This window comes from Falco biarmicus, chromosome 8 (genome assembly GCF_023638135.1).
Source record: "Falco biarmicus isolate bFalBia1 chromosome 8, bFalBia1.pri, whole genome shotgun sequence".
Taxonomy (NCBI): Eukaryota; Metazoa; Chordata; class Aves; order Falconiformes; family Falconidae; genus Falco; species Falco biarmicus.
The window spans coordinates 58,850,076-58,875,403 of NC_079295.1; positions in this window are offsets into that span (position 1 = coordinate 58,850,076).

Consider the following 25,328-nt stretch of genomic DNA (forward strand, 5'->3'; position numbering starts at 1 on the left):
TGATTAAGTATGCAGTGAAGAGTGCAGTGACTTCTGTTCGGAGCATGTTTTCATTGGAACATCAGAACTATTATAGCTGTCTAAGTAATATACAGGCTTGACATATATGGTGTCATTAAGGACTTAAATCTTGAGATAGTAATGGTTTGAGAGGACATGCTTTCTGGACTCTCCCGTCAATAATGCTGCACTGGAAAAATTCCCTGGTGGCTTGTTTATATTTGTTAATACAGATTTTAAAAGACACTGAAGCACTGGCCGAAGTAATTTAATGGCTTGAAATTAAGAGGTTGCCTCCATTTTTTTAATATTCCAAATCCCTACAGACAGATTGTTTCCTTTAAGCAGGTACTTTTGGCTTTTATTTATTATCTGAAACAGGCCACAGTGGGGGTAGCAAGAACCGCAAAGTGAATATGCCCATCATAAATGACAAGCAGCCTTCAGCAGCTGTGACTAGTTGACAAGGTCTGTGGTATTTCCCCCAATGCCCTGGGTCTGTAACTGGAGTCTGAGCCTAAGCAACAGAGTGGAGAGAAAGGGTTAAGATATTTCAGGGTGTTTAAAACTAGTTCTGGATCCCATCCCCAGCTGAAATGCAGTCCAGCACATGGAAATTCAATGAGAATTGACTGGTGACCCTCGCCCCATTGACCACGTTCTGTCAGTCTGTGACACAAGCAGATCCACCTGTCTCCATTCAGCTCTGGCCTTTGCTGTTCTGCTGGCCTGAACAGTAGATGCTTTATTCACACGTCTCCAAACTGAGATATCAAGACGTGCCAGCTAGCACCCTTTCACCATGATGGTGCTTGTTGCACCTTCTCTCCCTTGGCTCCCTTACCTCTGTCCCGTTGCAAAGGGGTGGCTGAGCCCTCTGAGACTGACCACACCACACAGAAGCAGTCTCTCATCTTGAGCCTCTTGCTTCTTTCAGTGATTCCCTGGAAAGGTGCCCTCTGGCACAAAGTGCTTTCAAAGCAGCCCCTGTTTCTGATCCCCTCTTGGCATCCACCCATGAGCAGGCTGTAACACCTTGTTGATGGCACTCACATAGAGCCTGTGGCTTTTTCCTACTTTAGGGAGCATCAGTCAAGAGATTAATCTGTTGTGACATAGATTCTATTCAATAATAGCTATAAAAACATGGCAGAAAGTGGGAGAAAGAGAAAAAACAGCCTGACTTGTGGTCTTTTTCCTTTCATGGAATTTCTGAATTCCACTATAAGATACAGTTTACATTGAGGGGTGATCTAGTTTCCACTTCAACCTTCGGGTCTCTAAATACGCAGCCAACACAGGGAGCAAGTGTTTCTTTCTTCTTTCTCTCACTCCCACCTCTCCCCACTCCTTCTCACAGTATTTAAAGGGCCTAATATGGTTATACTGGGGGAAAAAAATCACGGCATATGATATGAAGCTGCAGAACCTTTCCATGAAACATATTTTATCTGATCTTTTTCCATCGCAGTGATTTGGAAGCTAAATTGAACTGTAATGTGTAGCTACAGAACTGTTTCTCTTTTTAAAGCTCCTCATCATGCCCTGCATTCGTCAGCACCCTGGCCTGGTGCAGGTCAGGGAGTGCCAGATGAGAAACAAAACCTGCTGGCAGGGGTCCAGGCTTGCCCCAAAGTGGGACATCAATAGTTAGGAAATAAATGTGTCCAGCCCTTCGGGGTTTCCAGAACCTGAGGTTAACTTTAATGACTTCAATGTTCACTGCCACATGTATGTAAAGATGAAGATTTAGAACAAGAGAAGAAGCAGCTGGAAGTCATGGCTGCTGGGTGCATTTGCATGGTTCCATCTGGATGGTAACTAGCTTTTCTGGATCAAAGCATGACATCCGCACAAAGTATGGCCTTTCTATGGTACCCTCTGCTACTGCATCTGCCCCAGACAGAACATAAGCAGAAAAGCCATAAGGAGACCTTTTCAACTGAGGTTCTAGGCTGTAGGACAAGAAATAACTACATCCCAGTCCCTATACCGGTGAAAGGTTTGCACACAGCTGGGCTGCAGCTGCCTTGCCTCTTGTCGTTAGAACCGGGCACCTGCTTGTCTGCAGTATGCTGCAGCTCACAAGTGAAATGAGGATGGGTCTGTCTCTCTCCAAAAAGGCACTAGGGTGATGTTAGATAACTGACAATGCCAAGCTTTATCTGTTTCCTCTGCAAACAGCAGAGGTTGTTCCACCTCAGAGAGTCTCCCACCAGCCATGCAGAGCACCGAGCCCAGTCAGTTTACTCTTCCTTGTCATGATCAGAGCACACAGAGCTCGCCCCAGCCGCGGGCAGGGTGCCAGCCCGACAGCCCCAGCCCTTCGCAGCATTAAGCTCTTCAGCAGGCAGAGTGCCACCAGCAAAGACAGAGCTTCCCAGCTGTAGTTTTGCTGAGTGTGACCTGTGGAGCCATGTCCTGCTACCAAGCTGGTAGGAAGAGGTTTGCTTGCTAACAGTGCCATTGCATTAAAACCATCTGCAGGCTGGGTACAGGGGATGGGTTCACCACTCCTGGGGTGGCCAGGTCAGGGGATGAGCAAAGTCCTCTGGATCAAATCCAGCATCATGTGAACTTGCCACAAAATCAATTGGCATCTTCCCCTCTTTGCAATTGCCATCTCCCCCTCCATTTCTTCTGGTAATACAAAACCAAACAGGAATCCATGTGACAAGCAGTACTAAATTTAAGTGAATATACTGTAACAGGACCTTTAGATCAATCTGTTGATGATACTCAAACCAGAAGAAGGGCTAAAGTTCCCTGTAGCACACAGAGCAGGATAATCTCAGCAGGCCTAACAGAATAAAAAAATAATTTCTGCCAGTAAACTGAGAATGACTCAGAATAAACATGGCAAGGAGATCTTAAAATAAAGAAGTGCCATAACTTCTTGCTTCAGGATAGGGAGGAGGGGAAGATTAAGTACTTTGATTAAATTAACTCTCAACTGAATGAAGTTTTTGTTTAATTTCTAAAAGAAACCCGTTTCTTTGTTGTCATTTTTTTTCTTGAGCGGTAAATATAATGCAAAATTCCAGAAGCCTCATTTCTAAAGAAACAAATGTAATCAATTTCAAAGAGCACTGAGACAAATCAATATGGAAGAAGTCAGAAAACCAAACAAAAGCAATGGGAGAAAAATATTACCCTGTTTTTATGGCCATAATACAAGGGGGAAAAAGATATTTACAATTACAGAGCTAATTTTTAAAGCAGCAAACACTAGTCAGTAATAAAAAAGTAACATTAAACTATTCCAGCTGAAAAATACCACAAGTCTATAATGGTTATAACAACCCATGTGATAGTCATTATTGTCTGCAGTATAGAAACATAAGCTATTTTGGCTTCTTTTTTTTGTTTTCATTTGCCATAAACAGAGAGTAGGAGACCAGAAAAGTAATTATTGCCCAATTAACCCTTGTCATAACATATGACTTTTCAGCTTCATTTGCAGCTTCAAAGTTGGATTTTATAGCCTGGTGACTCTGCAGAAGAGTAAGGATAACAAGACTTTACTGAAGACATGCAATATCTGACTTGCCCAGGAGCTGCTATATGCACAGATTCAGCATCAAACTGGCTTCAGCACTTAGAACCATGTCTCAAAGTCTGACTGTGTCATAAAATAGAAAATATATTACATCGGAAGAGGAAAAAGCATCTCAAAAATCTTACTTTTTTTGTTGTTGTTGTTTTTGTTGTTCTTAGAAGATACCTTCTGTCTGCACTCCAGGAAAAGTCATGTTTGCCTGGAAAGCACAAGCTGAGCAAGCCAGCTGAGAACACACTTGCTTTTCAATGTACTTTAGCAGGGCAGAAGCAGGATCTGTGAGCTTGAACAAAAGTACCCTTTGCTGCTCTCTCTTATTAAACCCTGACTCAGTTTCCTTTTTCCATACCTTGAATAAAATTCATAGTGAATTAGATTTCTCAGCTGTAAGTCAGGGAGCAATAAGGATGGAAAACAGAGGAAAAAAAAACCAGAACTGGGAATAGAACTGTTCTTCTGACATCATGTTCACTAAATCTGAATGCAAGGAAAGTAGTACATGTTTGCTATCGTGAAGGAAGAAAAATTACAGTAGCTACCTACAATGCATGATTACTTTTGTTGTAGGAATATCCCTTCTGAGTCACTGGAAAATAGAAAAACAAAATCACCCTTAAAAAAAACCCTGAAGTTGTATTTCAGCAAGGAACAGAAAACCTACAGTTAAATTAAACCAAATGTTCATCAGAGCACCCATTTTTTTATTTTAATACATGTGAGCCAGAGGTAAACTTCCAGCAAAAAAAAAAAAAAATAATCTGGAGACATTTTAAATTAAAATTATCACAAAATCAACAGATTTAAACCTAAAGAAAGTTTCATGCATATTTTTATTCTGCCATCAACTCTGCTTTACCTTTGGGCCATTTCCTATCTGCTTGAGTTATAACTGGTGTAATAAATGGGGTTTTAGGCAGCATATTTCTATGCAAATATACCTTACCAAATTACTACTCTTATTCCAACTCCATCATAGAGGGGAAAAAATAGATTGCAGGATTTTTGTAAAAAAGTAATCCTTATGATAAAAAAAAATGATGGTTTCAATAGACTCATCATTTGAAATATTATTTTTCACTTTCATGGAACAGAAGTGTATAAAATTTAGTAGGAATAGATCCAAAAAACTTCTAAAGAAATTACACTAAAGGGCCCTGAAAAGGTAACTCAGTCTAGAGAAGTTTTATTCTACTATAAAAAAAGTAAAAGAAACATAGTCCCTGTGATTGATTTGCATTGACTGCTTTTAAAAGGTAATAATTCCTGCTCAGTTTTCCCTATATACTAAAATCACATTAATTGACTTAATTGTAAAACACAGTATTTTGCTTTGGAAAATTTGGACATTCAAATCAAACTAAAGTTCAAGTGAGATGTGTTTAACTCCACGTTTATTAAAAGATACTCACGGTGACTTCAAAGGGACTGTGTAGGTGCTTAAAAGTTGTACAAGCACTGAAGGGCTTTGCTGGATCAGAGCCCTGGAAAGCTGTGCAGAAGCAGCACAATGCAAGAGCTGAATATGGTAATTTTTCCTGCGTTTGCACCATTCTCTTACTTTTCAAAAAGGAGGAAAATTTCAATGTATTCTTGTTGCAGTTCATGATAGTATAAAAAAGCATTTGCAACATGTGCAGCCAGTTGGCTCACTGAACTGGCTGAGAAAACCTAGCCTTATAATTTTGCCTATAGTAAATGCTGACAGAAATTTCTCTGATACTGTTCCACTGCAGCTGCCTCATTGTTCTGTTCTAACGTAATCAGCACAGTGAAGGGGAAGAAAGGAGTGTTAATTTTATATCAAATAAACTTTAATTGAGTCTTTCATACTTTAGTACTGTATAATAAATGCATATAATGGTCTCTGGAGTTAGTTCTGGTTGTGATAACTTGGTGTCTCAAAAACTTGTCTTGGGTGCATTATGGTACTATTCAGCTTTGTGTCACTATCTTGCAGCCTAAGCAAGAATGGTTCCTGAGACAGCCTGACACACACTGGAGATGTTTCTGAGAAATCGTATGTGCATCTGTAACAAAAGAGGCTCCTAGGTAAGGGAGCAGCTCCTCAAAGTAATCAAAAATGTCAAGGTGGGCACTGCCAAATGAGAAGGATAATGCAGAAGGGAAAAATCACTTAAGGCTGGTGGTACCTCACAAGCACTCGACGTATGGAGGTGAGAGACCTCTTAAAGCCACTGATAAAGTAGTCTGTAATCCATAGTGAGGAAAGCATGGCAGATCCCACTACCCAAAACCTTGTGGTTTTGTTTTCCAGCTCATAGATTATTGCAATTCCTGGTACAGGAATGAACATCTTTCATCTCTGCCTGTTTTTCTCATTAAAGGTGAGATGCACTCACGCAGGCGCGTTTTGAGACAGTTAACTTGGCTTATGGATAGACAATATGTAATCCTGCTAAAACAGGGAAAGCTCTATTTGAAGCATGCATACAAAGCAGTGCAGGTACCCCTTCCTCCTCCCAAAACCCCAAACACCCCAGTTTTATTTATACTACCAGTTTTAAACAGATGATGCTCAAATGACTTCCAGTCCTTAGATATTACAGGTGAAAACGAACGTTCTCACAGTTTAAATTCTTGCTTTCTCACCCAACTTGTGCCTGAACCACAGTCATGACAGTAACATGGATAAAGGTTGTGTTACCTGTCCCCCGCATCCCAAGGTGGAGTATATTAGACTTAAAGTTATGCCTAGGCTGTTCTTAAAATACTCCAAGGGTGGAGTCTACAGATGATCCACTCCAGGTTTAATTAACCTGCCAGTTAGATTTATTTTATTTTTTTTAGAACTTCTCAGCGTTATTTTATTCCATGGTATTTTGTCCTAGCCCAAGCAAATATACAAAACAGTTCATCCTCCTCCACCTTTTTTACTTTTGTAATCTTTGTGCTGCATCCCCCCTTCTCTAGAGGTTGGGCAACCTCAGTTCTTCTCATTCTTCTGGTTACTACATCTCCAATCACTTGACACTAGTTAATTTTAAAAATCAAAATTCATTCCTTCAAAAATGCAGAAGTTCAAGACAGGAGATGTTACTCCAACTTCCAAATCAAACCAGAATAAAAATACTGTGAAAATGCTACATTTCATGGCGTGCTTTGCTTACTCAAAGAGGCAAGACTCACCAGTGAAGGTATCAGCAGTGCAACAGCAAAAAGAAACCTACCACTGATATTTTTTATTAGACCTGGACAAAAGAAATAATTTATCTGATTAGTTTCATCTTTGTCTGTTTAATTAACTGAAGTAATTCTTTGCAAATAGTTCTCAGTTGTTAGTATATTCCCAAGCACATTGTGGCAAGTAGTAATTACTTCAAATTCTATTTGTTTTGCTTGATTGACCAACGAGGTCGCAGTGCTCTGTGGCTTTGTATTTGAAAGAGGACAAAGAACTAGCTTCTCAAAGAAATGCAAGTTTGCTTTGCCCAAATATTCTGCAATCATCAAAACTTTGTTCTTTCCAGAAATATGCCTACAGTCTTTGCTATATAATTACAGAAAATGGGCAGTGGAAAATTAAACAAAACAAAAAATATTCTCTTTGAATATTAGTGAAGCTTTGCTTCACTACTGTACTGACAGATCCCCTTCCTGCCATCAACTTCCAAACCAATTCAGGATCTCACAGCAGACAAACAGGTACATTTTGATGGGAAAATTATGAAGCCAAGGAGTAAAGCAGAACAAAGTAAACAGCTGTTGCCAGTCAAGACTGGAGAAGAGAATCGGAGTTAACATGGAATTTGTAAATTTAGCAAATCTATTCTGAGAATTCTGAATGATGAATCATTCCCCGCCTCTCTAACTTCCGATACGCTTTGAAAGAAAGTTCATTTGGCTTAACCCTGTCCCTCTGTCATGTTTTAGCAAAAATATCCCAGAAGTGCTGTTTTTCCAAAGATGCGACCCTGGACTACAGGTCTAAATACATATCGTAGGCTGCTGCTTCAAACTTTCAGGACATTTCATTAATTAGTCTCTTTGACCTATACTGTAACTAGCTATGCATTTACCATGCAGTATTCCTGGCCACTCACTTTGTTTCTTTGATGGCCCTTAGAGATTTAACTTTCCGAGTCCTGGAAAAGACTTACCAGAAACACTCGCCAGGAAAGCTGGTCAGACCCACGACTGGTCCTGCTGAGCAGCCCAGTGCAGCTGGCTGATGCTGAGCAAGGGCAGCCTCCACCCGCAGTGTCGAAGAACAGCAGCCCGATATAACAAACAGCCTCGGGAAACAGAGATAGGTTCAAGATTTCACCACTGAGAAAAAGTGGTTTAGCTCCTGTTCTCTACCTCTTTTTTGACCTGACGTCTTATTTGACTTGCCTACCCTCTCCTTAGATCGATGTTTCCTTTCCTTTTGTTCCCCTACCCACACACATTTTTCCCCAAGCATTCTTGGATATACCCTTTTCCTGCAAGCCAAGTTCTCAATAGTGTCTCTCCTCTTCTATAGGTGCTCTTTGTAACCTTTTTTCTTCTCCTATCTCTTTGACCTTTTTCATCCTTTTGCCTTGTTTCATACTACTTCTCTGCCCTATAGCCTGCCACTTTCTGCTCAAAAAGGAAACCATAAATCAATAGCATGTACTGTGGAATTGCTGGTTTTTTCATTTTATTTAAATTCTGCCCTCATAACAATCAATTAAAAACTCCACTATCTCAGCTGGAAGGGAGGAAAAGAGCATGCAAGCATTTTCTTCACATACTGTATGAGAGCAGTGACACACACAGACCTCTCCTGCTCGTACACATCCAGACACACACAGCCTGGTGGCACTTGAAAATACAGGTGGTGTGTCAAAAATCACACTGTCATCTTAAGGTTTTGGTCTCCTTTTACTGTCAAGGGAGCAAGCAGAAAGGAAAACTAAGCTTTTGCTTTTTCCATTTCACATCTTTGTGCTCCTCAGAGAGGCAATTTTCCCCCCAGAACATTGTGTCAGATGACAGAAATTATAATTTGTCACACAGCAATATTGATTTAAATTATTCCACAATAATACTAAAAGGTCAGGCTCTGAATATATTACTCATATCCTCATCGGTAGATACGTTTGACCACAACAGTGCCAGGCAGAGCTTTTATTTTGGCCAGGGAATGGGTATTCTCCCTGTACAGACCCACAGTCCTGCTACAGCTGGAGCCTGCAGCATCAGCTCAGCGACGGAGCCCACAAAGCCAGGTGCCAACAGCTGGACAGGAGCCCCAGCCTAAGTCCCTGCAGCACATCCCTGACTATTATACACAATATAGATCAGCTAGCGTTGATTCAGCTACCAGTCATAAAAGCAGCAAGAAATTTGACTAAAAAAAGTCAGCGCCTGTGGTGGCAGTCAGGAATATATAGACTTACATTCATAATGCATAGACCACCCGTGAAGACATCTCCCCTATTTTTAGTGAATGAAGAAGCCTGCAATACCTAGGGGTTTAGCAGAGAGTCTTCAGTTAAACAGCAGAACTAGGTGAGGCTAATCTGGACCCTTGTCTTTGCAACAGGGTAAATATGAGTCAGTGTGTTAGGAAAGGACACAACTTGCTCCACTGGAGAAAACATTTTCCTTTTCAGGAGTAATGAGGTTTTAAAGAACACATGCTCTTACATTACAGTTTCCCATGACAGAGTCTCTATGATCCTGAAGTCCAGGTGCATCTTACATAATTATTTAGTACATCCTATTAGAAAGGCATCCAGTTGCTGTATGGTGCTTAGGCTAAATTCTAGTTGGTCCTTTCACGGTAAATGAGAGGCATAAATCAATGGCAATTGATCAGTAATTATACAAAATTACAGTATGCTTTTGTGGTGTTTTTAAAAAAAAGTGTCATTTTGCTACTCAGCCTGACTAATTTCTGGCTCATATTGAATCATCGTGCCATGTTTGCAGCTCATTAAAGCCACGCTCAAAGATCGCTCACTGCTTCGCCTTCTTCTTAGTAATGAAAAGGGGGAGAAATGATGCCTTCCCCAGGCTTCTGCAGTATCTTCTGAATTGCCTTGAGGCGGCTTGACTTTGTCAGAGTAGAGCCAGCCCTGCAGGCTGAGCTAACACCGCGGCTCAGATCCCACCACTGTGAGTGAAGCAAGGTCTCTTGCTCAGCCTCTCAGAGCGTAGTGCTGAGGGAATGCTTGGGGAAAGGCAAAAATGTTTTAAAGCATCATTACGCTGTTCAGCCCCTGTCTTGTTTCTTGTAGACCAAGCAGACACCAGGAGTTTGGAGCTAGAACACAAACACACATACATATATAAAGCTATGCACTCCACAAAATGTTCCTACAGCACAAATCCATTTCAATAGTTTTTGTTTGGGTTTGTTTTGTTTTGTTTTGTGTGTGGGCTTTTTTGTCAGTCTGTGCTGAAATAAGGATTACTTAGAACATATTTATGCTTATTTCCACTTTAAAAAAAATTTACTTTGGCCTGAATATTTTCCATTTGTTTCTACTCTGTTTCAACATCCTGGGAAATTTTGCTGGAGAATAGAAAAAATAACGGAAAATAACCAATGCCACAAAACAGTGTTATCTCTTCAGGAATATCAGATCAACACATAAAACAATGAAAGGATCCCTTTCTGTGTAGACCTAATGTTCCCCGTAGCCTCTTTTCTGCCAGCTCTGTACATAGCTATAAAGTATTATCAACAGAAGTGTGTATTACAACCATTTAGGCAGCATTTTCCAATCACACAGTCTTGCTCCATTAAGGCCAGCGTCAAACAGCAAGACAGCAATGCATCTGAACATTGTTAACACCACCAGCTGACTTCATGACACGATCCTGCTATACTAAAGGCAGCCAAAAAGCCAACTGGAATTATCTTGCTTTCTAGGCATTTCTAATAACCATACTGATACTGCTCAATATTTTAAACTACTTAAAGCATTCACCACTATTCAACAGCTGTGATCACTCAGTTACAAATGAATTTTGGACAAGCTCATCAGTGCCAATTGTGGTGGAGGTAATGGATGGAAGCAGTTTGTCTTTTGCACTTTGCACTTTGAGTGTACAAATCATTTCATCCTTCCCATACTTCCATGGTTCATTATTTATATTCCTGCCTTGTTTAGTGGAATGGAATTGTTTAGAGTGGGACTCTGTGGTATTGGCACCCTCTGCTCACGTAACAAGAATCATCTTCTTCACTAGGAAGCTCAGAGAGAGAAGGCAAAGAAGGAGAGACTCGGTATTCCTGGAATACAGGTCCAAAGTCTTTGTCACAGAAAACCAAGGAAAATATTTTAGTGGAGGACACATCGCTTTGCCTCCTCCTTTGTCCTGGAAGAGTCTAACATTTCTCTTTCAGAACAAAGTTTTAGAACTGAGTTAACATTTGGACTTATATGCCTGTTTTTTTCTTGAGTACCAAATGCCCAACTTTGCTCTCACTTTGGGTGAGATCATTGGCATCTTTGCTAAGCAGGATCATCAGGCCCTCAAACGGATTTAGGATCTTAACTTCAGTTAATCTGCTTGACAACTTTGAAATTAATCTGCCATCTGGTACCCAAATATATCCAGAGAGTAAAAAACCTTTTGGCTGTGAGTATAGAGAGAAACAATAGGTCTGTAACCTTTCCCTTCCCTCCTTCTGCAATGAATAAATGCAGAATCTTTTTGTTGTTGTATTTTAAAAGTGTTTTGATGGACCAGAAACAGTAGGAGTCATGTGTCACATTAAAAGGCTAAGAGAAATCTAGCAGAAGGAAATTAAAGCCTTTGAAAGCCTCTTTTTTTTTCTTCTACTGTAATGAGAAACTTCAACAACCATGATTTTTTTTTCTGCGTTTTTTGTGTTTCATATAAACTTCTTTAAGGAAAGGCGTGTTAGGCTGTCTTACATCCAGGTTATACTTATATTTGGACAATTCTGAGCATGGTGGTGATTATTCACAAACACTATTTTAGGAAATTTAGCATCTAACTTGAATGACCAATCTAGCTAGGATCCCTACAGAGTTTAATGGGAAAAAGAGTCATACTCCAGATGACAATCCACTAAAAACACCTAACCTTTGTGTCCTTAATTCTCTAAAGACAACCTTTTTCTGTGCTGTTTTTGAAGGCTAGGCTCCAATGCCTTCCCAAAAGTCCCCCCTCTGACACCAGAAAGATTAGAAAGTTCTCCCACAGTTCATTGGGAAATAGCCACCTAACACCAGAGACATGCAGCAAAAATACTCCCACTGCCCACATTACTCTGATTTCCAGAGCACGTATTTAAATATAAAGCAGCAATTCTGAAGTAACATTGTGGGTGCTGTCCCCAAGATATTCTTCCATCAACAAGGACACATGATCATAAATTAAATCAAGTACACTCCATGGCAACCATAATGAACAACAGCACTTCAATGCTGCCAAAATGGCAACATCTAAAATTTAATATTGCAATACGTTATCTGTTAATTAAAGAGCAAGGGCTAGTTTCACAGGGGAACTACTAAGGTTTTAAAAATATGCCAGAGAGAATGTATTCCATGCATTGCTAATTATGTAGGCATCTTTTAAAACAAGCCAGAATTAATTATGTATCAGATCCACCCCCAGAATAAGGGAATAATTGAATTTCTTACAAAATTTCACACAATAAGAGGCATTGTATGGACTGCACGTTCTGTGCTACATTGCACACTGTGGTAGAAATGGGCTTCCATGCTGCGGTTGACTCAATGGGAAGGCTGCTGCCAATTAACACTGTTAATACATATTTATTTAAGATTTCCCTTTTCCAACTAATTGATATCTGATTACACCCAGAATAGTTTTTTAAAGTGTTCATTACATAGCTAAAATTTCCTCACAAGTTTTGTGTTTTATATAAGGCCACGATCACAAAATATGTAGCTCATGTAATTTCCAAATCATTATAGAGTAATTGGACTTATCAGTTACATGCTAATTAAAGTTCAGCTGAATGCTCTTTCTGCAATCAGTTGACATTGGATAGATGCGCGGTACCCATCTCATTATGTTAAAATGGAATAGCTAAGTCATTTAAAATAGTGTGGCATAGAGCATAAAAACACGTCTACTCTGTAACGTGCACAGCACCTGCAGCTCTTGTAGCTGTAACAGAGTGAAAAATCCAGCAAAGTACCCAGACCAACCAGACATTAGGGCAGGTTTCAAAATAGTTCCCAAAGTCTGGATTAACGCAGGTACTCTGCCTGCACTGTGATCTATTCTACCATCATCCTATTGGCACTAATAATGAACTTGACTGGGTTTATGTCTTTAATGTATCCATAATCCACCTGTCCACAGTGTCCCAAGAATGTGATTTACTTTCACTGGCAGACTGTACATACGTCAGAATATGGGACAAACTATTTTTGGAGACCTACTACACTAGCTGCTTGACTGCATGCTGCTCCTGCCATGCAATAGTTAAGAACCTCTAATTTCCACAGGAAATAAATCATGCATGAAGAAAAGAAACAAGGGAGAGAGCGCCAATGCTTCTCATATTTGGATGTGCTTTCCTTACCTGGTGACATATTTTGACAATACGATAAGGGCAGGAAGACTTGGTGACATTACATGATGTGGAAGTAAAAAGACTTATGTCCACTATGAAATTCATTGGGTTTTGATCAGGGCTAGCATGACTGGATGAGGGAATTTTGGGTACATGAAGTGATGGCAATTGCAATCGTTCCTAGCAATTAATGAGGAGGAGATAAAAAATATGAGAAAACATCAGTTGCTTTAATGACTTGTTCAAGCTTTCTATCTGCTAGCACTTCTTTTCTCTGAAACTGCTTACTATCACTTCTTTCTGTTGGATTTGGCTTTGGTGGTTGGAGTCAAGAAAAATTCCAAGCAATTGTCATTCAGTAAAAGGAGAGGGAAAAGAACAAGAAATGTAGCAAGTTTTCCTTTTGGTGCTCTCAGAGAGCCAGGTCTTTACTTCTCTCTCTTGAAGGAGAGAAAACCTGCTGAGCTGCATGGGGGGTGTTGCCGGAATACAAATTGTGGGATTTGATCCTAAAGCTTATCAAATGGGCTGGAGCAGAGCTCTGCTGTGTCCCAGATGCACAGCTGCAAGGGACGCTGCCGCTCCCCCCAGCCCACGGATCAGCTGAAACCCGATTTGGGAACATCTCAGCAGCACCCAGTGTGCACCCAGAGCACATCTTCTGTTCCTCACAGCAGGAGCCTGCACCAAAATAACCAGATAAAACCTAGGGAAACACACAGATTTCTAACCTACAGGGACTGAGTTAGTGCCTAGAGGGGTTTTCTTTGGCTTGTGGGTTTGCTGGTTTTCTGTTGTTGTTGTTTAGTTTTTAAAGAATATACATTTCTACAAATAAATACTCTGTAGATATTGATTTCTCAAGCTGATACTTCTGTAGTGCTAATTTACAAGCATTTTCTGAGTTTGGAGTTGAAAGCCAAGCATGAGTTTTATTTTTTTAGTGAAAGCTTGAAAATTAGTAGGAAGATCTAGGAAAGATGTCATAGTCAATTACTAATGTGATGCTCTTAAAATACAGTTAAACGTGAACGAGTATTTGCACTCATTGCAAACCAGTCATCTTAAAACAGTTAATTTGTCTGTTCAAGAGAAAGCTCATTTATATGACCTATGTGAGTAAAATCCTTTAAAAAAATAGTCTGTTCCTTAAAAAAAAAGAAAAGAAAAATAATTCTAAACGATGCCTGCAGCTATCGTCAACTTCTAGCACAATGAAGACAATTATTTGCTTGAAAGCTAAAAAAGCTAAGCTTTTTAACATAGGCTGTTTTAAGCTTATGTTTCTTATTAATGCCATAAGACTAATTGTTGAGCCTTACAATGCTGTAACAATGATTACCATACCTCACTTTGGATTTTAAAAAAATACTCTGCATTTCTTGCCTCCAGAACAGTGTATCTAAACAAATCCTCTAAAGTTAGCAAGGGCCTGGGGTGCTGACATCTCTTTGAAAGTAACCCCAAGCGTGCAGACCCTGGAGGAGATGCCAGTTACAAGATTCACCCTCTAAACCTCGCAGAGGTTTTAGCGCTGCTTTGCTTCCTGTGGCCTTTGGCTGTTGGTGGCTCGGGCAGCCCCTGCTCCCAGCCTGTCAGCAGTTGGCTATAACTCCTCATTCTCAAGTGGGCAGAGAAGGTCAGGTGGAAAACTGCTCCTACCCTTCCTCCCATCACAGCACGGGCTGCAGAGCCAGAGTTATGGAAATCAAGGAGTCCCTGAGTTTTAAATTGCATCGTGATTCTTAAAATTAACATTCCCCTCCTTGACGTGTTACACATCACTGCAGTAGGAACACCTTTCCATTTGTTTATATGTTTAAGTAGAAAACAGGATTAAAGCTGACATATACCTTATTATATGATTACCTCTGATTTGGGTGGCAAATCTGCAAAGAGCTCCAAAACTAGATAGAATCATCTATCACTATTATTATACCTGTTTGGGTTTTTTTAAAAATTTCAAACTGATTCCCTTAATGGTACACTGATTTTATTTGTGTATTGAATTTGTTTTAATTGTGCCTTGTTTTACTGTTGCAGGAGCTATAGCCTTTTTAATCACTGTATTTCACTGAGAAGCTCCAAGAATGTCATCTGTTTACACATATTGTATGCAATAAGATGTATCGCTGCCGTTATTGCCATTCTTAGAGGTGCATGTTATGGTGTGAATGCTATTTGATGTGTCTTATGGGAACGAAAAGGCAAAATGAAACCAAGTCTTTTCCCTTTCTGGCACTTTGCCCTTTCACCATTTCTTTTCACATAATTTTTCATTCTTTTCAATAATTGACTGGTTTTATTTGGAGGAGGGGAAGATGACATCCCCAGAAACACTGTCATCTTGGACCACTTCTTCAGGATGAATATGACTTGCTTCAAGCCAGATGGGACCTCGCTAAGTGGGAAGCGGCAAATATTTTAATTTTGAGCTGTATATATCAGTACTTCCTTGGCCTTTTCTGTGTGTGTGGTATACTTACTTCCTCCTGCAACCCTTTGCAGTTTTGTATGTGGCAACTAAACCCAACTACAACTGTCTTGAGCATAGGAGCATAGGGGAATTTAGGAAAGCCCCAGAAAGAGAAGGTTGCCTGACGTTTTTCCTGATAAAATTTCATTTTCAATTCTTAAACAACAATTGGGAAGGAAATTCTCTGCTACAGTTCAGTTTTTGCATAGAGATTCAGCTCAGGCTGTTCACCACTTTTGGAAGTTAAAAGCAGGTAAAATATATTGTTGTAGCTAACGTAAAATAAACTTTAGAACCATTTGGTTATTTTTCCCTTCCTTTTCTCCTGAGAACCATTTTGCAGCTTTCTGTGAGTAACAGCATACAATACACACATCTTAAATACACCACTGCTTTATGTAACTGCATGCTGTTTCCACTGTTGTTTAATAAATTGTCCTTTCTAACATGAATTGCCCTGCATTCATCTAATTTCATTTTCACTCGCTACTGTGCTGATCAGAAATCTGGTTTTGCTAAAATTTTCTATCAAAACTAGTTTGTAGGTTTCTAGCATGAATTTGGGATGAATTTGGGTTATTCTGGGTTGTCCAGCTTTTTAAGACAGCCTATATAGCCACAAGCAACAGCATGGATTCATATTCCAGCCCAGAATGGCTGCTTCTCTCTATTCCTACCGATGTGCTCACTATGACAATTACAAGTTATTTCCTTTATCCTTCCCCCTTCCCCATACCAAGTAAAATTTTTATCACTACACAGTGTATAAAACTGACAAAACCATCACAGGATTTAAATTAAAGGTTGTTGCCAATGTTTCACCTTCAAACGAATGTAGCTTTTAACGAATTGCATCAAGTCTAGGAGAGGTACCATCATGATTCACTCTGGAACATCTTGAGTGCTGGGGTATGCCAACAGAAATAATTAACTTCAACAAGGCTCTCTATTAAGATGCAGCATGCACGATTAAAGGAGTTGCAGTTTTGAACAAATGGTTCAACGTGTTGGTGTCAAACAGAAGCGCTCTCTCTCCGCTACCGCCTTGGCAGCCGTTGGACTTCATTATGAAGAGCAAAACATAAAAGCGTGCAGACAGGTGCACAGCAGCATTAAGGATTCCATAACAAGGCAGAGCAAGAGCTTAGTTTTGCTGTTAACAGAACAGAGACAGAAAAAGATCATCCATCCAGAGCAATGAAAAAGTTTTGGGGTGAGCATTAGTTAAAAATAGTAATCATAATAATATATTTCATGAAAATACTAGTTATTCACAGTATCAGTGCTGCCTTTAAAAATAAGGGAATTGCCGAAATATATAAAGTGATTTGTGTCTGTTGTCTCATGCAAGCCTGTGGGGATGTTTAAAAGGAAGTCGTGTCTTGAATTAGCAAAGCAACAAACCCGTTTCCCAGCTTAAAACAAAAATTAAGAATTTGGCTATCAATATCTAATGCTTAAAGACTAATTTCCTGATGCTAAATATGCATTCAGAGGTCTAATTCCCACTGGAATCAAATTTCCAAAGTTCATCTCAGAGTGTCTCCTTAACTTACAGTTTTGCAAGTCCAAAAAAAATCCACCTTTGGAAATGTTTGGACAGACACTTAAAACACTGGCAAATGTCTTAGAAAACATGCTTGGCCTCAACTGGAACTGGGCTTGTTCTCATAAATGAGATTCATCGGAGGGCTTAACAGTATCACACTTCAAGAGCTAAGCAAGAAAGGGCATGGAAGCATGTGGGATATGTATGAATGGTTAAGGCAAACATTGCCTTGGTGCGTAGTCCCCAGTGTCTCAAGGAGCAGGCACCAAAGTGGCCTGAAGTACCCTGGCAATACTCCACAGAAGAAAGCCACACCAGAAGTGCACAAGGTGCACACACGAGGCAGGGTGGGAGAGCCTCCCTCCAATTCATCCGACACAGAACAAGTCAAAACATCCCTTATTTGTAAACCTGTCCTCATGAGATGCATGGGACGTCCACAGAGAGCCTAGAAACTGATATTGGAAAAGAAACACTCCTCCCCAGTAAGAGTTAGGTATACTGAAGTCACACCTGGTAGGGGGAATCAGGGTGCTATCATGTTGGGCAGTTGGCATACAGACTTGGAATAATCTCCACCAGGGCCCTAAGACACATGGACCACTAACTGGACTGGAGACATTTGGACAAAAGACTTCTTCCTTTTAGCCTGTTCAGTGGAGTGCAAAACTGCAGCATGTCTCTAAGGTTAGCAGGATACTATAAAGCTAACAATTAGCAGGTTTTTCAGCTGAAATATTTTCTCCACTTACAAAGAAATGTGAAATCAGGCAATTTTTCACACAGGGCACAAGAGCAAAGACCAAACCAGGATGCCTTCTGCTGTCCAGGGGAACATGAATAATAAGATACTAATGATGTTAAGTGTCATGTTTATTTTCCTATTGCAAAGTGACACTTGCCCATGAAGAATTGCCTGCCTTTAAATAAAGCACCTTTCAAATAAGTTCATCACAAAACCATCTGAGCACTCCTGACAGCCAAGCTGGTGTGTGAGACAATGTCAAATTATTCATCATGAATAAATTACCAGATGAATATATTCTCCCTGTTTTCTCTCTCTCTTTTTCTTTTCTTTTTTATCTTTTTTTCCACCATTTGCTCATGTGCTAAATGTAACCCCAGTGAATCTGCCGATTCTCATTGACGAAGTAACCCACATGAAATTTTTTTTTTTGAAGTGAATTACTGGAGTACTTTGAGGCTGTGGGTGGAACAATGGCCTCAGCAAAGGACTGTATAAAAACTACAAATAGAGAATGGTAACAAATCCCCAGCCCCACTAAACCTGTAAACTACATTTCCAAGACAAAAACCATGTCAGGAAGGGAGCCATAAGATGAGCAATATTTTTGGTTGAGTCAGTGACTAAATCAAAACTAGATTCAAGTATTCTGGAAGCTGCTAGACTAATAGTACAGGCTAGGAGCAAATTAGGGATGGTGAAAATGGGAGGTGAGTAAGGAACACATGGATGACTTATGCTAGTGTTGAGGACCAGCAGTGAACAGAAAACCAAGTTGCAGCTAGATTATACTACCTGATTTTCATCCTCCAGATTTTTTTGCAAGTTCCAATGGGGTGTTGCTCACAGGGGGTATGAGATTTTTCTTTTGCATCTTTTTCACTGAAATAGTCAAGGTGAAAAGTGTGCAATTAGTGGATAACAAAGGAATAGCTGCAAAAATACACCAGCCATCAGTTTCACAAAGATGCAGTAGCAAGAAAGATGCAAATGGCAGCAAATGAAAAAAAGAAAAAAACGGGTTGCTTACATGCCCCAAAGCTGGCTTTCAAGCAATTTTCACTATATCCTATTCACAGCATTTGGCTTGTTGGCTCTGAGTTTTTCTATTTCTATTTGTTTTCCTTAAATGAGCAATTAGTCAAATCTAAGTTATTGAAGCTTGCTTAGTCATCCAAGGTCTGTAGAACTTTGCCAGGAGTCAGCATCTTTACAACCTTTGAGACTGAGGGAGCCTGGCACAACGGGATTTGCTGACTGGCTTCTCCCATCATCTGAAATCCCATTTATCAGCTCATTTCAGGCGTCTTTTAAATGCAGGAGAGATGAAGAGGGAAGACATTGTCCTGTCAGGGCAGTTCATATCAGTTCCTTTACACTAAAGATTGAGAGACTTAATCATCTCTATTTGAGATGACAGTGAAATATCATAGTCTTGAATCGAGAATGGTCAGAGGGGGATAAATTAAGAGTATGTCTGAGAAAGGGCTGTTTTCTATGTGGCAATTTGGAGCTGGGGTTAAGTCCACAGGGAATTATCACACACTTGGGATAAAAACTGAAAGTGCTGCTCTGATCAATAGGAATTTGATGGTCTGGAACACTTCCAGTGGACGAAACCCACCTTTTTCCTCCTATAAGCTCTAACTGCAGAAGGACTGAGAGACACTTGGAGAGGGCATGTTTTGAAGTGGAAAGACAAATATGGTGTCTTGCTCACAACCTCTATTGCATCTTCAGCACGCAAAGGAATTTTCCCGGGAAAGAAGGAAACCCACACCAGTTACACTTCACAGACACGCAACAGTGTGTCAGTAGAACTTCACTTCAAGGACAGAGTTATAAAAACAGCACAGAAGCATCTTTTTACACATGCACTCTCAAATAAAGCAGAGGCTTAAGTTTGCCTTGAAATACAAACCAAAGTTAGCATTGAGTAATCAATGTTTTAATTCATATTTTAAAAACCCCCAAAACCAAACAACAACCCCATAGCCAAAACTCTCTTGGAGACAAATGGAGAATAAAAAAATTCCTCCAAACTCTGAGTCTGTCTTCTCTCAGATACTGGTAACATGAAGCAGTTGCAATTTCATTTGGCAAAAGTGACTGAACAATTAGTCCCCACAACCAGGCGCATGGACCTTTACATAGGAATTAAGAACTAAATTCTCGGACTGAAGGCTGTAGCAGATTCCTATTTTCAGTGCATTATTCATGGAGATGTACAACCAAGACACATGAATTATAGGATTACATGTTCACATCCTCTCTCCAGGGGACACAGAGTCTGAACTAAAGTTAATGGAATGCGCCACCTCCTCCTTTTCATTTCACTCTTCAGTCTCTCCGTGTCTCCATCTGCTTCAAGGCCATATATTAAGTGACCTTTTGTAGTGCCTTCTCTTGCATAAACCCTTTCACAAGCTGAAATGTAACTTAAGAAATCCGTTAGCTCAAGCAAACTAACCATGTGGCCTTACAGCTACCTTCTGCATTTACTCCTACCTTCCCCGTTCACTCCTACCTTCTCCATTTATCTCCTAGCTTGAGGCCAGTGTCTCTTTCCTGCCATGCAATCACTGATCTCCTGAAACAGTTTTAGAAATCCTGTATCACAGGCCAGCATGATGCAGAATGTAGTCAGGGACTCCAATCTTTTTCAGTTCTGTGAGAAGGTGAACTTTTCTACTTCAGCAGCCTAAAGAGATTTGTGGTCTATCCTCAGTGTCCGGTAGTTCAAATATCTCCATCACACAGGTGAGCAGTTAACCACTTTGGGGGCCAGATTCCAAAAGAGTACCAAGTACTAAATGATCAAGTAAATAATTTCACTTTCTAATTCTGTGATATTTTACCCCCCATCAAGGAAGAGTTAAGTATTTTTGGGTTCTGCATCCTAAAGGATACTAAATTTGTACAAGAATAAACTTTTTTTTTTTTTTCTGATTTCTCTTTTTCAATGTACAGTGCTAAAGCAGCTCCCTTCTAGGATTCTCTCTCCCCTACTGGGATCACCTGTGCTGGACACTATCTAAAGCAGCAAGGTTTTGACATAAAAATCATGCTTCTTACCTCTTTTCTGTTAACCAGAGGCATGGTGATTACAGATTAATCGTAGGTTATTAAATATACCAACTAATATCTGTAATGAACAGACGGTAAACATGTAATCTGCATTTTCAATAAAAACAGGAGTCAGTGTCAGCCCTTTGGTAATTCATGGTAGAGTTTTCTTTTTCTTTTTTCCCCCCATGTTTTATCAAAGAATAGAAATAAAACAAGCACAAGCTTCCAGATTTATACTCAGAACTGTACATTTTCCATCAGTGTTCTACAGTTGTCTAAGCCTCAGAGTTCAGCAAGGTGTTAACTCCTACCAACACATTCTTTTTAATTATTTTGCAAAGTAATGTCTAAAATCTGCAGACCTCTCAATTTACAGTGACAAACACACCCCTTGCTAGGTTCAGATATCTAAAGGATATTTATCTAACACTGTCAAACAACCATAAATATTAGGACCTATTATTCTCATAGCAGCTAGTTTATTGGTTGTGTGTCATCCTTATGGGCTATGTCATCCACAGATGCATCTTGGAGGGTAAACAATTTAACCTGATTTCATGCACAAGGAGATATTTGCTGACAAGGGATATAGTCCCTAATCCATCGGCTTTAGTTGTAGACAGCAAGTGACTCTTTCCAGTACATTTTTTGGCAAGTCTGCTGCATGAGCCATTTTAGAAACACCGAGTATTTCTTACAAAAGCTGCTCTCTAAAACCTTCAAGGGCCAAGGGATAATGAGGTACTACAGCCATTATAAGGGACCTTTGGGAAAATACAAATCAAGCCTTTCTTCAGTCACCAGACACGTGTATAACCATAAAACTGAGAAAACATTGTAAAATGTTACCCCGTCAACTGTTAACACAAAGTTAGAAGAGTTCTTTCATAATTCAGCTCCTTCAAAATTACTGGGTTTGACTTTTATTTATTTCTTTGTTTGTTATCCTGTCACAGCTGGATACAAGCCTCATAGTTAAAGCATTCTCTGGGGCAGCAGTACCAAAAAATAATTAACTGAGCAAAGCTGCTATCCAGTGGAGAGGAGATGGATAGCAACGCGTTCTGCTTGTCTGCTAAGCACCCTCTGAGGCTGGGATAATGGCAGCAGGACTAAACTGGCCTATTCTCCAGCGGCAGGTGTTTGTAGAGCTTTTGAGCGGTTTGGGAAATAAAATGTGTTTTCTGAGCTCTCACAATGAAGCCATACAAAGAAGGGCTCTTATACTGTCATCCTATATCACACCAGGTTTGGAAATTGAGTACTTGCGTCTCCAGAAGAACAATATTTTTCTGATGCATCTTATATCTTAAAATGCCCTCCCTAATCATAGCTTCACATAAGAAGTAAATTCCAAAATTCATACATAGTGCAATTCAAAAGTGTCAGGTCAATGGTGCCCAAAATCCAGCAGATTGTAGAGCTTGATGAGAGTAGTACCCTTTCATCAAGCCACAGGAAACATAGTTGTGATGCAATTGAAATGCAGGTGAATACGTTCCTGTTTTTCTCCCATCTCACAGGACACTCCAGCCCACCCCACCCTCTTCCACCCCCAAAAAGCACAGATAGGGGTCGGGAGGGTGGGGGGAGCACAGTGTAGGCTCCCAGGCCCAGACTAAAAGGAGCCACCAGCAGACCTGGTGTAGTTGCTCTGGTAGATCCAATCAGGACTGCAGGACTGGGACCTTTCTGTTAAAAAAAGTACTTGCGGCAACTGAAAGCAAAGATGCTTTGAAAAAGAAAATGGTTTTCTCTTTCTAAGGCCTGATCCCAGATCTCCTGGTTTTATTTGTTCTATCCAAATAAAAAGTCATTGCTGATATACCAGGAAATGCAGATGAACGATAGAGGTTTGTTCATAATTCTTAATAAGGATGACTTACTTTGTGGCATTAAGTGATATTACACTAAACCATAAATGCTTTAGCCCCTATTTTCTCAGTATATTACCTTTGATTATTTCATTTTCACTTCTGAATCACAAGTCTAAAGGAACTACCATCGCAGCACAGTACTAGGATCTAATCCAGCGTCTCATTTCCAGCAGCAGCAAGAAACAGAGGAAGATGCAACATCTCAACCATAAGCTCTTCTGAGCTCTTTCTCCAGAGGTTTCCACTGAGCCCTCAAAGCTATAGAGGAGTCTGCCTGAAGCCTAGTAATTCATAAACCTGCCTGCACACTGTTTTTATGATGATTACATCTTGAATATTTTTATTTGTATCTATACGCTGTTCATGTCAAAAGTTCTTAAGTTCTTCCTTGTTTTTGAGATTTGAGGTGAGGAATTTTGAGTATCAAAAGGCTCAGAAATTTAAAGACACTTCTGGCAATCTTGGCAGGCTCAGTAAATTTGAGAACTAAAGTAGAGTTTTATACTTGCTTTTTCCTTTCCTTCCTCTTTACTGGACAAGGAGAAAAGGGACAAAGGATAAAAATTTCTTGTTCTTGGAGCTTCCTTTGAGGTAGCTTATTCATGCATTTGCAGGAAAATGGAGAAGTTTACTGTAAGCAGCTTGCTACAGCAATCCTTTGCCTGCCTCCTTTTCCCTCAAGTAGGAAATCTGGAAATTCGAACACAGAAAATGCTTTAGTGAAGCTTTCAAAAGGTAGAAGGGGTCTTGTGGTGAGAAACAAACAGTTTATGATCCTGTTTGAAGTCTCACTGGAAAGCACTCCTGCCTTTGCTGGGCAGATAAAGCTTTTAAAACGCCTGTATTAGCACGGCAACTAGAGCCTTTTATTAAAAAAACATGTTTTTTTCATAAGTATATCTGCTTCTTGCACAGGGAGGAAATAAAAGAGGGACACTAAGCCACTGGAGAGTGCAAGACAGTTAATGAAGGATGTCCTGAGGAGAAAACATGCATGACCATATCACTGGAATGATTGAATATCTGTAACCTTCCTTACTTCCAGCTTCCATAACAGCTAAATATGCCAGAATCCACAATATCCACATCCTCACCACACCCTGGAAATTGCTATTAACACTTGGCAAATGAGAAACCTAAGCCTATATATGCTCAGGTTTAGATTTTCCAAAAAGGTAAAATCACAACAGGGAACTGAAAGCAGTCCCTTGAATCCTAAGCTTATTTTGTTCTCCTGTACCATTCAGTCATTTTGTGGGCTCTGATTTATTCCTATTAGAAAAACAAAACACAGCAAAGAAAGCACAAACCAAGCATTCATCTCATATTGATCCAAATTCTTTCACTTAACTCATAATTTCACTCTTTCAGAGAAAATGCATTTCTGTCCAGGCTTTAGCTAAAATGCTCCAAGAGATGTATCCTAAGCATATATTCTAAAAGTTGTCATGTGCCTTCGCCTCTTCTATTTGGAGAAAATGGAAAAAGCAAAAACGCTAATGGAAGAAGAGCTGAGTATTTCAGAAATCTGTATTCTGCTTCTGCAAACCCAAGGGAATTCAACAATTCAGCTAAAAATGAGTAGCATTTGTTTTTGCTGTTCTTCATTTGCAAATCTCTGGAATATTTTGAGCTTTAATCATATCACTAAAAGGAGACATTTTCTGCATTGTGATTTACTGGATCACAAGGGCGTCGTCTACACCTGGACAAAGGCTTTCCATGACAGAAGTCTTTAACCAGTATCATTACCTGAAACACACATGTGGTTCTTCAGTGAGTGGAGCACAACACACCATTATAGTCACCAGGATTTCAGGTTAGGATATGAGTTAATTACCACACACATTATTTTCCTTCCTATATTACGTCAGTGAAGTATAATGGGAAGGTGCTAACAACATCTGGGACTGTATTAGTAGACTTAAAGGCTGGGTGGAGGCAGAGCCTCCAGCACGATTAATAGAATTTTAAAAGCAACCCAAAAACTATGTGTCTTCAGTGTGCTAAAGATGATCAAGATTAACAATCTTCAGTGCTGGAAATTTTCTCCTTTTTTTTTATTTTATTTAAATTAGTCAAATGCCTGAGTAATGTCTTCACTGAATTTTCAATTTCATGGATAACTCAAACTCATAAAAAACGATCGTAAATAATGATAGGTTCAGTATGCAAAAAGAAAGAGAATGGGAAAAATGAGAATTCAAAGTTATTAATTCCTAAATGCAAGTAATGCAAAAAATCCCTATGGAGACCTCCAAGCCCTGGTGGAGTCCTTGAAAAATAAAGATAAAAGATACAGACAAAGAATAGTCCCATTCTTAGGATTATGTTAACTGAATCATGAGTCCTTGTTTGAATCTGAAAATTTACTTGAAATGGAACATTAATTTCTCTAATGAAATAATGGAAAGAAACTGAAACAATATTGTAGTTAATGACATTTTCTCCTGAACACACAGGTACATTTCCTTATTTTCTTTTCTTTTTATTCCTATAAAGAGAACAAGCGTTCTGAAAAGTAAATCAAAACTGC